Source organism: Corvus brachyrhynchos, unplaced genomic scaffold (assembly GCF_000691975.1).
Source record: "Corvus brachyrhynchos isolate BGI_N302 unplaced genomic scaffold, ASM69197v1 scaffold346, whole genome shotgun sequence".
In the NCBI taxonomy this organism is placed as follows: Eukaryota; Metazoa; Chordata; class Aves; order Passeriformes; family Corvidae; genus Corvus; species Corvus brachyrhynchos.
The window spans coordinates 2,213,497-2,230,039 of record NW_008238644.1 but is presented as its reverse complement, the minus strand read 5'-3'; the positions used below and the strand labels follow the sequence as shown (position 1 = coordinate 2,230,039).

At 37.9% G+C, this 16,543-nt stretch overlaps 1 long non-coding RNA gene across 1 annotated transcript in view; it reads left to right on the top strand.

Moving 5' to 3' along the window:
• LOC108447464 overlaps positions 1 to 16,543 on the top strand; it is a 20,961-nt gene that overhangs the window by 3,077 nt on the left and 1,341 nt on the right. The window contains exon 2 of the long non-coding RNA XR_001863042.1: positions 10,132 to 10,262. This is a non-coding gene — a long non-coding RNA (uncharacterized LOC108447464). The remainder of the gene's footprint in view (positions 1 to 10,131; positions 10,263 to 16,543) is intronic.

Here is a 16,543-nt window from a genome sequence, read left to right as displayed (position 1 = left end):
AGAGTGTGCAAACGATGTCTTGATTGGGTGTGCTGCAGAATCCACATAAGGGCACATGAGGCTCTTCTTCTGCTTTTACCATTCAGACAAGATATGGTAATTTATAAATAAAACCTTATTATGGTTTGAAAGCCGAGGAAAAAGATTAGCCATCAAGAAATTAAGAAATTTTACTTTCTGAAGCCTGTAATTTGGGGTGATCAGAAGATTCTTTTTAGAAGGATTAAAAGAGTAACAAAAAAAGGTGTCTCAAAGCATCTTCTAGATATTGCTCTCTATGATAGCTTTAGCTGTCAATGCTGGTATTTGCTTGGAAACAAATTATAGTCATATTAATTAAGACAAACTTCAAAGTACCACAACCATTTTAGTGCTGTGGTGCATTTAAGAATTTTAATAGAGGGGCTGAGCATTTCTTAAGTAGAATAAAACATGAAAGGACCTGGAGGCTTCACACATAGCTGCAGTCCTTAGCTATGTTTCCTGCTATTTCCTCCTAGTCCCTGTCCTCACCACTCTCCTCTCCTTAGTCACTTCACTAAAGGTCATATTAACCAAGTGCATAGAGGTTTTATGAGCTAAGGTGAAGAAAAAAAAGATGCTTTTCAGTATAAATGCTTTTTTCAGGAAGAAAGAGCATCATTTGGTACAACACAGCTCAAGAAGGTGTGTGTCTTCATTTTTTAGTTCCTGTTTATGTGAACAACACAGTAAGGAGACAATAAAAAAGGAGCGCTAAGGTATGTGAGAAGAGGAGGATAACAATTAAAAACCAATTTTGGGATAAGCCTACACTTATCTTTTAGTTGCAACTGTTCGTTGAATATATTAGAAAGATACAGGGTGAAGAGTGTCTATTTTGTCAGGAAGTTTTACTCAGCCTCCTTCCTAATGAACTCATGTGGGCTTTCTATTGTTATTCTGAGTCTCAGTTCAGATGGAGAGACAAGGTTCATTTTTATTTAATACTTGAACTTCCTTATGTGTTAAAGAAAAAGGCTAAAAATCAGATTTAAATGTAGCCATTCAAATTCACTGCTGTTTTCCTATTTTTTGGGAGGCAACTAATGCTTACACAATGTTCATAGTGCCTATATAGAAATCTCAGTAATTTTATTTTCTTCTATTTTTCATATACACAGCACTCACTAAAGTGTTTTGCTACAGCCTTCTAGGAATCACAACTAAAAGCTGAATTACCATTGCTAATTCTGTAGGATTGATGTAGTACAGGAGGATGTGGATATATTCTCTGATGTTGATACTTCTGTCAATCACTTTAGCTATCTTCTCCAGCCCATTAAACTCTTAAAACAACAGGGAAAGGGGCATTTAAAATGGTCACCTCCCAAATATCCCATCTGGTCAGGTTTAGAATTTATTTTGTACCACGTAACTCCATTTTAAAGCTCTTTTGCATTTTCTTTCTGGGTATTAACAACTTCAAATACAAGACTGTCAAAGTAATAAAGCAACTTTCTGGTTTTAATAATTCGCACTGAACAATAAATTTCTGGAGCACCTGGATAGCATATTTGTCTGGAAAAGGGCTCCCACTGACAGAATTTACAGTCCAATTGCCAGTGTATTTAATAGCTGGCACTTGAAGCAAAAAGAAATGGCAGTTAGGTTGAAGAGGTATAAAACAATTGAAGTGATGGAAACGTAATATTCCTAGTACTTTTCTTTAATGTCAGAAGATAGCATTTGGCAGAAAAAAACCCCAAACCAACAAATTAAAAGAAAAATCCCCAAACAACCTCTCACTCAATAAATAAAAATCCTATGACCTTAAATTTGAAAACTAATAACACAATTAGAAATATGAAAACAATCTGTAATTATTTTCCTGAAAAAAAGTCTATTAATTTATTCTGCCCTTTATAGATTATTAGTTGTCCTTGTGTTTTCAATACTTTGTAGAGAGATCGTGAAAGGAGACTTAAGGTAGGAAACAAACAGAGAAAAATAACTGGGAAAAGGTCCTAGACCACAGTATGAAGACATTTTCCTTTAATATTGCAATAATTAAATGGCCACAAGTTTTGGTTGACAGACAGTGTAAATGAGAACAAAAGCTTCACAACAGTTTGGGTAGGAAGTGATCTCTGGTGCTCATCTGGCCTGAGCACTCAAAACAAAGGAACCTGGAGTTTGATTCATGTTGAAATGAAGTGAGGCTGCTAATGACCCTGAACCATTGACATCTGATGTCCACCTGGGACGCCAATTCCTTGGGCTGGGAAGCCCCAACCCAGGCATTGATCAGATGCAGGCTCCCAAGTGCTGAATGGAGGAGAATAAGCCCTTGCTTCACTCACCTTACTGCATTCTTATAAATGGAGCCAGAATGCAGTTACCCTTCATGCCACAGAGGCATGCTGCATAATGTCAGGATTATATTGGAGGATAGCAGTAAAATGAAAATTTAATTTTACCATTATCCACAGTATTGTTAGGATCTGGAATTTAGGCCAGCTCACTACCCAAGGACAAATTTTCAAGCTGGTGATCTACATGGAAGGAAAATATTAGTATTGTCTGTTCAATGTCAGAGTGGCAACAAAGAAAATTTAAATTTTGTAATTCTAGACCATCTTCCTACAATAATAGGAACTACAATCACTGTTCTAGACCCAGAGGGCTAATCCTGACTGATTTGGAACATCCTGTGGGATGCTGAGCTCCCTGTACTCCCACAGACTGAAAATCTTACAGAATAAACACATTGAAAGACCTGCCTTTGATCACCAAATTTGAGTTTTTAGTCCCAGAAGGAATAATTTCCCTTTCTCATTTTGTCTTCCTTGCGCTTCTTACAGGGGTCTTTCCTTCAAATTCCTTGTTTGGGAAGACAAGATATTTAGAAATACTTCTGATTGCTTCTAGAATTCAAGATAAATGATCTGATTTGGAGACGAGTCAGTTGGTTATTTTTTGCAAGCAAGAGAAGTAATTCAAACTAATTTTAATAGCTGCTTTCTTTCTATCTGCTTACAATATGTTCATCTGTGTACACAGGCTTTAATCACAAATGTGCCAAGTGTATAGCAGAATAGTTAGATGAAGCACACACTGGGGGAATGGCAGAATCAATGTGCTTAATCTGTTCTTAATCCTCTCTTGTGCGTAGGAGACCTGCATGTGCTGCTATTCCATACACAGACACAGGGGCTGATGTGATTTATGCAGGCCTGGTTATGCAGCCAAGCCTTCATTCAAAGAGACTCAGAAGCCATCAGAAGGGAAGGGGGAGAGGCAAAAGAGAAATTGTGGTAATTATTTTTACTGTCTGAAATTCAAGAGAGGCATCTATTAGCAGCATAATATATGGAGCAGTCAAGAAAGAAAAAAGATGTCAGCATTTTTATGTTTCTGCTAAAAATGTGCCTGAGACTTTCTCATCTGTAAGAGCCATAGACTGAAATCAATGCCTGCATTGCTTAGGATCCTTTTGGAGTGGCAGCCAGAGGCAGGTGACCAAATGTACCTAACATTAAACTCTTTGTAGGTGTTGCTCCATCTTTCCTAACCAGCCACCTCTCTTTTGCCAGGCACACAGAATAGTGTCCTACTGCTCCCCTATTTCAGTGACCTCCCTGTGAGCCTTTCCCCCCGCTGTCAGAGTGCAGGGGTATGACAGGATGGACAGTGCACATCCCAGTTCAGCACAGGACTGAGAACTCAAGGACTCCCTTTCAACAAGGCAGGTATTTTATTTTAATTCACAGCTTCTCTGTGACTGCTTTTTCATTCCAGTGCCAACTCAAAAAAAGCATTTAAGCAGTTCTTAAGCCATAAATGCTCAAAAACCTTGTAAAAAAGCCCCACATATTCAGGAAAATGTGTGCCAAATGTTGAACACTTGCACACCTACCTCTCAAAACTGGGTGACCCAGACACATCTTCAAGTGCTCAGTTGAATTAACAGCAAATCTAAATATGACTCTCCTTAGCTGATGCTTCTTTGCGTGGTATATCTGCCCTTCTTGCAACTCTCCATGATATTCAGCAAAGCAGATTATGTCAGCAGCAGTGAGGACATTCAAATGGGTATGAATTTCCTCCACTCAAATGCAGGGAGGACTAGAGAACAGGACAGGTTCCCTTCCTCTATTTCTCCATCTTTTCCTCACAATTCTCCCTGTTTCCCCTCTGTTACTTTCACAGAAAATAGTTATGGCCATAGCAATCATTTGTGATCTGCTGTGGCCCAGATTTCAGGAAAACTACTGATTTGAGGCTGAAGGATAGTAAAGCAACTGAATGGGTTTAAGAAAGGTATGAAGCTGAACTGACCCGGTCAATCTCTCTGAAGAATAGGAATACTGCTATCTTGGATCTAGCTCAATTCCCATTAGAAAAGGGATGACTTGGAGTTGTGATTTAAAGTAATGGCACCATTTAGTGTTTTTGAGATATGGGAGGGTAAACACAGTAACAGAAAACCACAAAAACAAAAACATTTTAAAATGTCGTGGTCTACAGAAGAATGGACATTTTATAGCTTGTCATGATCATGTAGATCATGCTCAAGTAGATTGTGTCCTTTGCATAATAGTTTCAGATTTCATTGCCTAAGAAAATTGTAAAAACCAGGCCTACAAGGACCAATTGCAGTTCTATCAAATCATTATAAGGCTTTGCAATACACAATTACAAAATCAGTAGTTGTGCAAGAAACAATCATAAAATAGCCAGACTGTATCTTCATAACATTTCTATCTGTTTGTGTGAGTATTCATTTAGGAAGTCTTTACTCTGTGCCTCTATACCTGCAGAAGGAAAGTTAAATACTAGTGTTTCATATTTAAATTAACTGCTACACCTGTGATGTATTTTCCCTCAGACAATGCACTTGCTTTTAAGTGCAAGAAAACAAGAAGCCAAGGATGGCAAATTCTACTTGGAAAGAGGAAGGTCCTTTGTATCAGAACATTGCAGTGAGCATCTGACACCAAATACTGAATTTCTGCTGATGCCTGAGTTTCAAAAAAAGGGAACAAACTTATTTTGTTCACTAGTCAAGAGCAACAATTTGAAAATGGGTGCCCAGCGAGATTTGTTTTGCAGAAAAGACAGATTCTTCTGCTCACCCTTGGAGATTCATAACCTTTTTACCAGTTTAAACCAGAGGGGTGCAATTGATTAATCACTCCTGAAAATCTTAGCGTTTATTTTTAGTCAGTACAAGAAGAACCCCTGATTGTGACAAAATCCCATACCACAGCCTCCCTTTCAGAGTAAATTATGGACAAGGTTATAAACCAGCAAAAATGGAGGTTCATAATGGAGATGATGACAGAATTTTAATTATACAGGGCATGAAGAACAACGCTGTAATAAAATTAGTGGGGGGAAAAAGAGTATCATTTAGTCTATTATGTGCCTGAAGACTTCACTATAGATGAACCAATGTACTTGGTTCTAGTTTCTCAGAAATTGTCTTAGAGCCTTTAGTGCCAAGAGTGCTTTGTGCCTTAAATTCATGCATGAATTTTGATTAATCGTGATTTGGGGTGCCTCTGTGAGAGAGGTTAAGGTGGTGAATATTGCCAATTCACAGCTATGCAGTTTCTTTTGGTAAGTCTGATGCACTCAAAGCTCAGAATGGACACTGCATTTGGACGCTGCAGTTAAATTAACTGATTCTCTGTAATCCACACACTTAATTCACAAGTTAGCTTGGTTAAAGCAATATTAAGACATTAATCTGGGATGCATATTACATTAAGAAAGCTCTGAGGCAGCATTAGAAGAAGAGTTCTTTCTACATGAGTGAGGTCTTAGTTTTTTCCTCTGTGAAAAGAAAGAGAAAGGCCCAACAGAAATTATTATGGTTATGCATAAAACTCTCAGATCACACGAAATACCTGGGAATTTTTAGGTCTCTAATACTAGCTTTAAAGACAACAGAAAAGTGCCAGCTGGTCTACATTGGCTGTTTTGAGTCTGTTACTCTGCAGGCTCCAAGGCGGTCAATAATGAAATTGAAAAAGTCTGTAAATAATGTTTACGATTAGTCAGAGGTGTGTAATTTCCATTGCCACATGATTTCCTCTGTACAAGTAGCTATGGTTGCAGGGTAACGGAGAGCCATATTTTAGCATGTAGTCACAGACAACGATCAAACTTCTCTCAAGTTTAATCATTCTCTTTTCAACATAGTCTGAGTGCAGAACAAAATATTTCTCACTGTGAATCTAGAGGGGTGAAAGGGATACCAAAGCCTCAGCTGTATGGTTTCAGTCTGCTTTCTTACAAAGGGGTTTTCCTGACAACAGAGAATGGCAGTTGCAGGGTGGTACCACTAATTCATTGCTTCTATTAAGCCAGAATCTAAACCTGTATGTTAACCAGGTGTAGGCCACATGGTCAGAGCCTCAGGCTTCCAAAGTGAAAAAATCCACGAGTTCTTTATTAGGCACTTCCAGGGAGAACAGAGAGATGAAGTGACCCACTGCTATGGAAGGGTCTAACCCTACCAGTAATTTTATTGCTTGGTAAGACTTCAAGGGTCTTAGTGTGTCTGCAAGAGAAGGTTTTAGTAAAGTGTCTTCGCAGGCATTTGAGGAGGAATAATTTTCTGGAGATATTGTTTACCAACAGCTCCTTCTTCGGATACTTATAAGACTTTCTTTATTTCCTTTGAACCAAATAATTTGTTTTTGCTTGCAAGTAAAGAGCCATTCCACTAAAAGGAAATAATTTCTATGTGTCTTTTCAAATGATCTTCAAAACATCAAGCACAGTCATGGATGCCTGAAGACAGAATAGTATCTTCATAAAAATGCAAATTATTCCAATCATAATAGCAATCAGAGTCACAGAGAGCAAGGGATTTCTCAATTATAGCTCTTGTGTGGCACTCAGCATTCCCACTGAGACACAGCAGAGGAAAATACAACAGTTTAAATAATACTGATGTCCATTACCTTTCTAATTCCTAGTGGCATTAATATTATTTAAAGACTTTGAAATAAATACACCTCACAGAAAAGTTGCATAAATTGTAACTTTTGATTAGAGCTCATATAAATACACTTTGATATATTGTACACCAAAATTTTACAGATAAACACAGATGTTGAAAATTATCACAATCATTGTATGACAGCTAGGTTGCAACCTTGATTGCTCATGCAATAAGGTAAATAAAGACCACAGTTGTGCAAGGCATACAAAATAAAGGACAAATATCACTCAGTTCTTGCTCTTTGGACAAGCAATCTAGAACTGCTATAATTAAAGATAATAAAAATTAATTAACTCACTATAAATACCTTGTATCAAGTCTGGATCTTGTTTGTGCATATCCTAATCCCACATACTTTCTACTACTGGCAGTGTTACTCCATCTATCACTGCATTTTCCTGGGCAACCCCAAAATATTCTAGTTGAGAAAATAATATGTTGTAAGGTTCTTTGGATGCTGTTTACAAAGACTAAACTCTTCAGAATCCAACTGTAAACAATTCTTTTGTTCACTTACAGGTTTCAGGTTTTGGGAAATTTTTAATATTGGAAAACATACAAAGTGTTAGCGCGGTCTCCTCATACTTTGAGGTGCACAAGAGCAGTTATTAAGGCCAAGAGGTTGACAGAACTGACACAGCAACTAGAAAGGTTCAGCTGTAACTACAGGGAGCAGAATTTAGTTTTCTAAAACACTGGACATCTAAGAGAGATTTCTCTCTGTATTTTGGAGATAGGTCTTTATATCCAGAGGACAGCCATGCTGCTTTGGCATAGTTTCGGAATCAGGAGTTGTGCAGCAGGAGGAAATACTGACGACACATTAAACAGATTATTATTGTTAAAAATATCATGATAGATGCTTACACTTTAATATACCATCATGCAAAGTTCTTTCTTTCACATAACCTGGGGACTGCAGCCTCCAGTCAATATGCCTCACTCTGGTCTCTCAAAGACTGGACGTGCCACAAAATCCCGTGAGCTGCCAAGAAAGCAGCAAGGTGCCTGTGTACCTGTGCTCTGGGGGCTTTGCCAGAGAAGGCCCATGGCAAACTCCAGGAGAACAGGCATTTCCTGGAAAACCACCAGCTAGGGAGATTATTGCAGCAATATCTTCCCTTTGCTCTTTCTCCCTGCCCACATTACCCTCCCTTTTTCAGTGCTGGTAAACTGCTGAGAGGCACCGTTTGCTATCAGACACATCAGCATCGACGGAGCCAGGAATTCTGTGCTCCTGACAGGTCATTGTGAGCAGCTGAGACCTGGGATCCACCTCATCCCACGGTGACTTCAGTGCCTGCTCTGGTGGTTGTTTGTTTTGTACAGGAATATATTAGAATACTGTCTGCACTTCGTGTCTTAAAAACACTGTGGTGGTTTTCAAAGGAATGAAATCCATCTACTGGAAGGAAAACAGCATTCCTAGAAAATATAGTTACAGTTCAGTCTGCCAGAAGAACAGCTAATATTCACCATCTAAATGTTAGTATTAATTGCTGCTAAAGTTGCAGTAAGTAAATTGCAGGATTTCGATGCTCCTTTCACAAAAGCTGTGTGAATTGCTGTATGGGTTTTTTCCTAATTTCAGAACATTTTGTTTCTCACAGCTGGCCCATACCTCCCATTTGCAGGGCAGCAGGAAAATGGAAAGAGACAAAATATGGTCTTGTTGAAAGGCATAGGGACTATCTTTACCTTTCAGAGAAAACAGAAAAAAGTTGGCTGTATTTTGGAACACATAATGTGGAACAGGGAAAGGAAATTAATCCTGTACAGTGTCCCTAAACACTTATTCCACTTTTTTTTTTTTCCTGGCCTGTTTATTTGTTATTTATTTACTTCTTTAAACCAGAAGGTCATAAATCAGGAGATTTTATTGCTGCACCTTTCTCAGACTTACCTGTCCATTTGCTCCCAACTCTTGCACTCTGTTCTACAGATCTCTGCAACAAATATTTCCCTTGGTCCTCTTATTTGGTCTCTTCCACTGCGCTAGAACTGTCTTTTGTACTGAAAAAGAAAAATATTTAACAATGAGAGACCAAGAAAAACAATTCATACAGGTTTCTTTATAACCTTAGGAACTCCAAGGTCTCTTTACCAACTTCTATGAGATTTTTCCATTACTTTTTTCTTCTGTGGAACATCACATACGTTGTCAATGTATATGAATTACCAAAGGCTTAGAGGTGTAAGAGCTGACATTGTTCTTATATGTCATTTTTTTTCCCCACTGGACTGGAATTTCAGCTGTGAAGTGGTCTGGTGTATGGAGAATATGGAGGAACAAAAGGGTGGAAAAAACTAGACTGGAAATGGTAAAGTAAGGGCAGCTCCTTTCTGAAACTTAATCTTTGGGAGAATAAGATGGTAATTTTAATCTGGCTGGTTTTAATAAATAATTTTCTTATTAATAGAATGGCATATGCTGGTTTTTGTCATAATAATTTACCTGGTATAAAAACAAGTTTCCCTCTAAAAGAGATATTGTAGAGTGGTGACTGAGGAGGGTCGTGAAGAGCCTGTGCATGACACAAATGGAAAGAAATAAATTGTGCCTGTATCTAGACATAGCATGGAAAGATCTATTGTACTTAGATGTGATTTACATGGATCACAATATTTTCATAATTTAAAGGCATCTATATAAACACACATGCAGTTTTTTAAAAAAATATAGCTAAGGAAAACATTTTTTTTTCTTTTCTTCCAGCAGAAATTTCAGCAAAGTACATCTTTTTTTAAGTGGGTGAGCTTCATGCTTCTTTTCATTTTCTATACACAGCTTATTAAAATGAGTAAAGATTCAAAAAATTTTTGGCAGAATTTTTCATGCACAATTCCCAGACCAGTTCTACAGTTGGAAACACAAGCCAGTATCCAGAAGCCTGATGATCCTGGCCAACATGGCCCTGAGCCTAATCTCTGCTTGTCAGTCTTTCTTTAGCCTGAAATCTTCATTTCAAAAAAAAAAAAAAAAATCTTCATCAAAAAAACCCCCAAAACCCAAAAAGCAAAACAAAAACCCCCAAAATTGAACAAAAAGGACACAGTCTTTGAAAAACTATTCCAAAGTAAGTTCAGGAATTGTCACAAGATCCCCAGTCCTCTGGCTGCAGTTTGAGTTTTATACCCATTTCCCACTCCTATAGGTACGAGCATCTTATGCCCTGGGGGCTGAATGCATGGAATGAAATTCACAATCTGCTCCAAGAAGAAATGCAGTCTGTTCATCACCATGTGCAAGGCACTAAAATGCTCTCCAGAAGTCTTCCTCATATTGGTAATGCTTACACTCCCCCTTTTATGTCCAGATACCTTTTTCTTCCTGGCATCCATTTTCTTTCATTATTCATGGAATGATTTGTTTTGCAAGGCCTGAACACAGCATCTGTGCAGTGCTTCTCACAGGGTGTACAAGATGATACACCAACCATGAGACCTAGGCACTTCTTTTAGCAGAATTTATTTATCATGATTAGAATTCTTGTATTATTTTATTAGTTATATTAGAACATATGTTAGGAATACAAATATGAATATGAACATGAATATGATTCAGTCACTAATGAAAGAAAAATTCTTAGGGATAAGGATAGAATAAATATCAGGTGTTGAATGAATTTGGGAAAAGGAAAGAGGAAAGAATATAAGGGAGAATATATTTGCAGTGATCCTTTGGGATTTAAAAATGTACCTAAGGATAGAAGAAAGGGTATGTGACATGAATATTTATTACATAGTAGTATTTAAAACCTAACTTGTCAATAATAGAAATTTGCTGCTGTTGGGTGTTCTATAAAGGGATCACTGCAAACATTCTTTTCTGAGTCTTATCCATGATCAAACCAATTTCTTAAACATGTAATAGGGAAAAATAGAGAAAGATCCTTTTGCTAAACACATCTAATCTGTTTGAACTACTTTAAAACAGTATTCCTCATTATCTAAAACCAATATTTTATTGTTGAGAGTGTACATAATCTTTCTTCCCCCAAAATGTTGACAATATTATTTTTAGCTGGATATTACAAAAATAAAGATTTTTTTTTAGGATTACATCAGTAAAGTCCCACTAAAGAACATTTCTGCTAATGATAAATGTATCCACACACCAATCACAGACAAGTCAGATGAAGAATAAATATACCAAAGCCATGATGACATGTCCTGGTAGCTCAACACCTATTGAGCTGTTGGCAAGTGGAGACACAGAATGAACCCTCCCTGCAGGAATGAGTGCTACTGTCATGGATGCTGCAGTTCCACTGGCTCCATGAGTTCAGACCACCTGGCACCACTAAATTTATCTGTTTTGGAGTTTGATTCAATAGCAGTTTATGGATCCAATTGCCTAGTACAAAGCTGCTCCAAAACTGCAGAAATAATCATCAGCAAGGAGTGAATGGCCCAAACCCCCTCACAGATTTCAAGATAAAACAGTGTAAAGAGCCCTCTTAACCTTCATTCGTGGCAATGTCATTATTCAGTTACAAAGGCAGCAGTACCACAAGTCTAAAATCCTAAACATTCCCTCCACACAGTATTGTGTTTTAAACTCCACTAACATTCACAGAGACTTATTTTTATTAGGAAAAATTAGCCCTGAGAAACATAGTGGCAGTCTCAAGTACCTGGTACATTTTAGAGCATTGAGGGACTTGCAAATTTTCAGACACACTGTTGTGGTTTTCTCCTCAGGGTTATTATGCTGGAATAATGGAACAGCCTCTTGCCTAAAAACCCAGAAAGTCCTACATGACAAAACGTTTATATTTCAATTACTAGCTTCATTTACCCATAGGAAGCAAGCATTTGAATACCAAATTTTGCAGTGTGCTTCTGAGCGCGGGTGGAAACTTTTTGAAAAACAATGTGCTAGAAATATTTACTGTCTAAAGTAAGTGTGTCAAGACTCAAATGCCTGTTATTTTCTTTTTTTATTTTTTATTTTGAGGAGAAACACATGATGTCTACATGCCTTTGTGGCATTTTCCAAAGAGGTTTGATTATCAGATGTTTTCACTCCTTGATTATCAGCCTGTCAATGCAACATATCATCATGGTAGCTTGCTGCAGATCATGTTAGTTGCTGTCAGACCAGCCCAAAGGCTGCCAAAACATTTTCTTTCATGGCAAACTGCAGTAGTTTTGCTCTTTGAATGATCAAACAAGATACTGTCCTTTCAATTGTCCTTCATATTGTCCTTTTCAATTAAAAGTAAGAAAATAGATTATATGTGTAAATAAGTATCATCATTTACAAGTGCCCAGTTATTTTCAAGAGTACATTTTAGAAGGTGGTTTGGGTCTGGGGGAGGAGGTAATTAAAAGACAAACAGCCAAATTTCATTCTATACTGGAAAAGTTATACTTCCCTATATAATGTTATGGTATAGTTAGAGATTACAGTGGACACAGTTGCTGAATTTCCTTCTGCTAAGAATCCTGCAGGATTACCCTAGTCCCTGGAAAGGTGAAAACATGGGATCTTCAAGGCTTAAGGTAATTATCCAAGTAATTTTGGAGGGCCACAGTCAAGAAGATCAACATGTCCAGCAATGCCTCAGGATCCTGTTGGATAATGCTGAGCTGCAGCATATCACGTAGTATACTTTGCACAAATGGGTACAAATTACATTTTCTAGCCCTCAGTGGCTAGTCTTGCACGTATTTTTTATGGTAGTTTTGACTACAGTATCCTGAGAGACACATGGAAAAATCTGTTAAACCAAATGGAAATATTTCAGTCATTGTTCTGGCCTGGAAAAGCAAAATTCTTATTGTTTCCATGATGCACAGAATTTGACTATATTCTTGGAGTTGTTATCCCTTCATGGTTTCACAGGCCCTTCAAGAATCCCAAGTGGATGTTTGACTTAACTCCTTCAGCAGTTCGTGTCATAGAGAGGCTTTAGACAGCAAAGATTCTTAACATCAGTAGTCCCAAGATACAGTTTCTATGCTCTGGGGAAAAAAATAAATCTCTATTTCACTACTGAACCACCGTTTCCAGAGTCCAGTCAAATGGAAAGAAGAGTTGAAAGTCATGATTTAACTAGAGCCTTCTAAAAGCAAATCCAGAGTCCAACAGGATGAGAGCGTCAGGTAGGAAATTAAACTTTAGAAAAAAGAAATTGTGCGTCAGATTTTAGCTGAAAAAATTCAAAACAATAAAATTTATTTTTATGATTTTTGGTACAGAATTAATTTTAAAGGCAGCTAGGTTTGCTGGAGTGCTTGAAATGAGCTTAGAATTTGAAGGTGTTGGAATAGCATATTTTAAGTCCCTGTTCTGAAGTTAGATGCCAGGGACTCAGACACCTAATTTCCCTAAATGGATGCAAACTAATGCACTCACATTATTTCACCATGTGAGAACCTTGCCCTGTAACTTAATGGAGTGTTTAACTTCTGAGTTTTGTCGGCCCATAAACACATAAATGATTGTAACCTGATCTGCAGCAAACTGCTGGCTCCGATCAGCAAAATTTAATAACAATGTCTTCTTCTGGGAAAAATGACCATAAAATCTAACTCCTGTGTAGTCTTTTCCAGGGCTACAACTCCCACTAATTCTTACCTGGCTTAAAGAAAAATTTTCATCTCATATGGCCAGTATATTTTACTACTCCAAAATAGCTGTTTTTATCCAATTTTATATGTGTGCGTTGCAAATTCACAGAAACTTGCCAAGTGCAGTAAGCTGAATTCAAATTAAAATAAATTGCTACAGAAGTGCAGCATTCAGGTTAGATATAAATAGTCCTGTAGCATTATTAATAGATGTTGAGTTGTCTGGTTTTCAGTTTCCCAACCTGCATTTCTCTCAAATGTTGGTAGAATGCAGGTGAAGTGCGCTTTTTGAAAGAATGAGGTCTTTGTTCTGTAAAACTGGGCATTTTTAGGGATAAATGACTGGGGAATAGTGCACACTAACCCATCTGCAAGAGTCTGATTCAAAATCTATTGAAATTAAAGTTTATGTACAGGTCTGTATTCTGTTAGGAATTTGTTTACCAAGTTAGTCCCTTTATCATTCAAGACTCTGAGGTGCAGAGTGGTGATATTTCCATACCACTCTCAGGATTAAAGCAGAACTCTATGCATAAAGACGTCTAGAGATGGAGAAGACATTCCACAGGCTGAAGCAATAATGTCTGAAACGGGAGAATGATGCAGGACTGGCACATTTTCACACCCTAGATGGCTTTTCTAGGCTGCTGGCCACTCTAAGAACATAAAATCTTTTTCAAGTTGTGTTGGGCATTCACAAAGACTTTTGAGGCCACTATGTTTAAGAGCATGGTCATGGAGAGAAGTCCAACTTAGAAAGCAACTCAAATCAACTCACCACAAATCACCTGTCAAGATTAGCTTTTGTGAAAAGCCTTTGCCACACCCAGGAATGCTTTTATCTAAGGCCTGATAGGGAAATGCATATTTGTTAGAAGAAAAGTAGTTGTCAAAAATTACTTCTGGCCCCAGATGAGAGAGCCCTCTGGGACACATAAACATTTGTTTTGAGAGAGAAAATCATCTAAAGTTTATCTCAAGAGCTTCCTACCTTGTGATACTGTGTGATAAAACTCTTTACAACATAATTTGCAAGTTGAAAAGATCCCTTTTTTTTATTGGATAATGTAAAAGTTTGTGATGACAGCTGAACTGTGTCTGCAGTCTGGGAAAGGAGTAAAACAATTTATATGCAGCTTCTAACCAACACTAACACTCTGAGCATGAATGGCCAAGACAGAACTTCACAGGTTCCACTGTGCAAAAAATTAAACTGTGTCCTAGTTCAAAGCAATGCAGCAAGCCAAGCTTCTATGATTATAAAATGTTCAGAGCACACTTTTTAGAGCATAAGACTTTAAAAGAAAAGGTAGTATATGGAGGTGACAAACAATAAGCTTTACTTAATTTCTAACATGCCTCCAAAACATAATTAGCTATTTCATTTCTTGATCAACTCTATTCCCTAGTCCTATTTTCCCCAGAAAAGCTTTACACACCCTCTTCAAGTTTAAATAAAACATTGGAAGGAAAGGTCTCTATTTCTAAGTGTGGAATCCTCTGTTTATAGACTGATCTCCACCAGAAAGGATTCTTGGGCAGAGGACCTGGAGTATTCTGAGAGGGGCTTGGACAGCTGCTCCTATGGGAAGCCCAACAACAGATAAAATAAGAAGGTGTTTTTTCTTGTTTGCTTTCTAAATTTAAAAATTATGCTATAATCTGACAGCATTCTGTAATCTTATGTAGTTAATAATTGGAAGTTTCTTTTTTCAGGCTGATGTTTCAGTGTTCTGACATGGCTCCCAGAGTGATATTTTGGGCTTTAACATCATGGAATAGATTCCGGGTGGGCAGTGGTGTTCTGTACAGCTTAAAAATGCTTATTGCCACATAGGGAGATGAGTGTAGGTGTGGTAGACTAAGTTTTCTCTTGGTCCTTATTTTCTGTGACTGATGATTCTTATTTTCTGTAAAGCTGCTGATGTGTGGGAATCCCTATTGAAGCACACTGGTGACATCTTCATACCTTAACAGGAATATTCTGCTATGCTAAAGAGAATTATCGTGTATAAATAGCAAACAACAAGTCTGCATTAGCACACAAGCATGATGTAAACAGCTCATACCTGACACAATATCACAACTCCAGAAAACAGTAGGGAAGAAGGTGAAATAATCAGGTTAGTTGTTCATTATAGTGTGAAATTAGACCCCCAAAATGTAAGCTTGCAATAAATGGCATGAATAACTTCCCTCCTAAGAACTGTCCCGAGGAAATCAGTGAAATCACTGTACATATTTCTACCCATAAGGTATGCAAGCATTTCCAGGCCCAAAGCTAAATGAGTCACAGTGCTGAAGTGAAAAATAGGTCATGAGAAGTGGAAGCATTTCTGCCAGCATTGGCATCATGGGGATTCCCCCACACACTGAAGATTATATTACCTGTGTGATCTGCTCGATTCCCAACAACAAACCCGACCTAATTCTGCTGAAGATACAGAACCTAGAAACAAACTATTGAATAACTAAAAGAAAACTCTTTTCCATTCTACTTCATTGATCAAGCTGGAGTAGCACTAACCCCCTTCACTACCTGTCCCCATAATGCCACATGGCTGCAGGAGCCCAAGGGACAGACAGACAACAAGTGACACTCAATTTGTGTGGTCACAACCGCCTAAAGTCTATTTATTTGCCTGCAGCATTTTTTTTCTATTTCTGTTTGTTATAGACAGTATTTTTTTTCTAAGAAAATAACCACAGTGCGCGTGCATTTTTCTTTGTGGTCTATAACCCAATGACTAAGGCTAAAGAGGTTGTGGCCTGTGAGCATCTCTCAGCAGCCTCTTCTGGTGTCTCACCCCTTTGCAGGATGCTGTGTTACGGCATCTGTCAAAAATCCTTTATGCAAGGTGCTTGGCAACATCATATGGGGTACTTTTGCCTTGTTGTGGCACTTTCATTGCAGCCTTTGCTGTAAGTTGGCATCATCAGGGTCACACTGGGAAAGAGGTCATGATAACTGTGGAAGGATTGCAAATT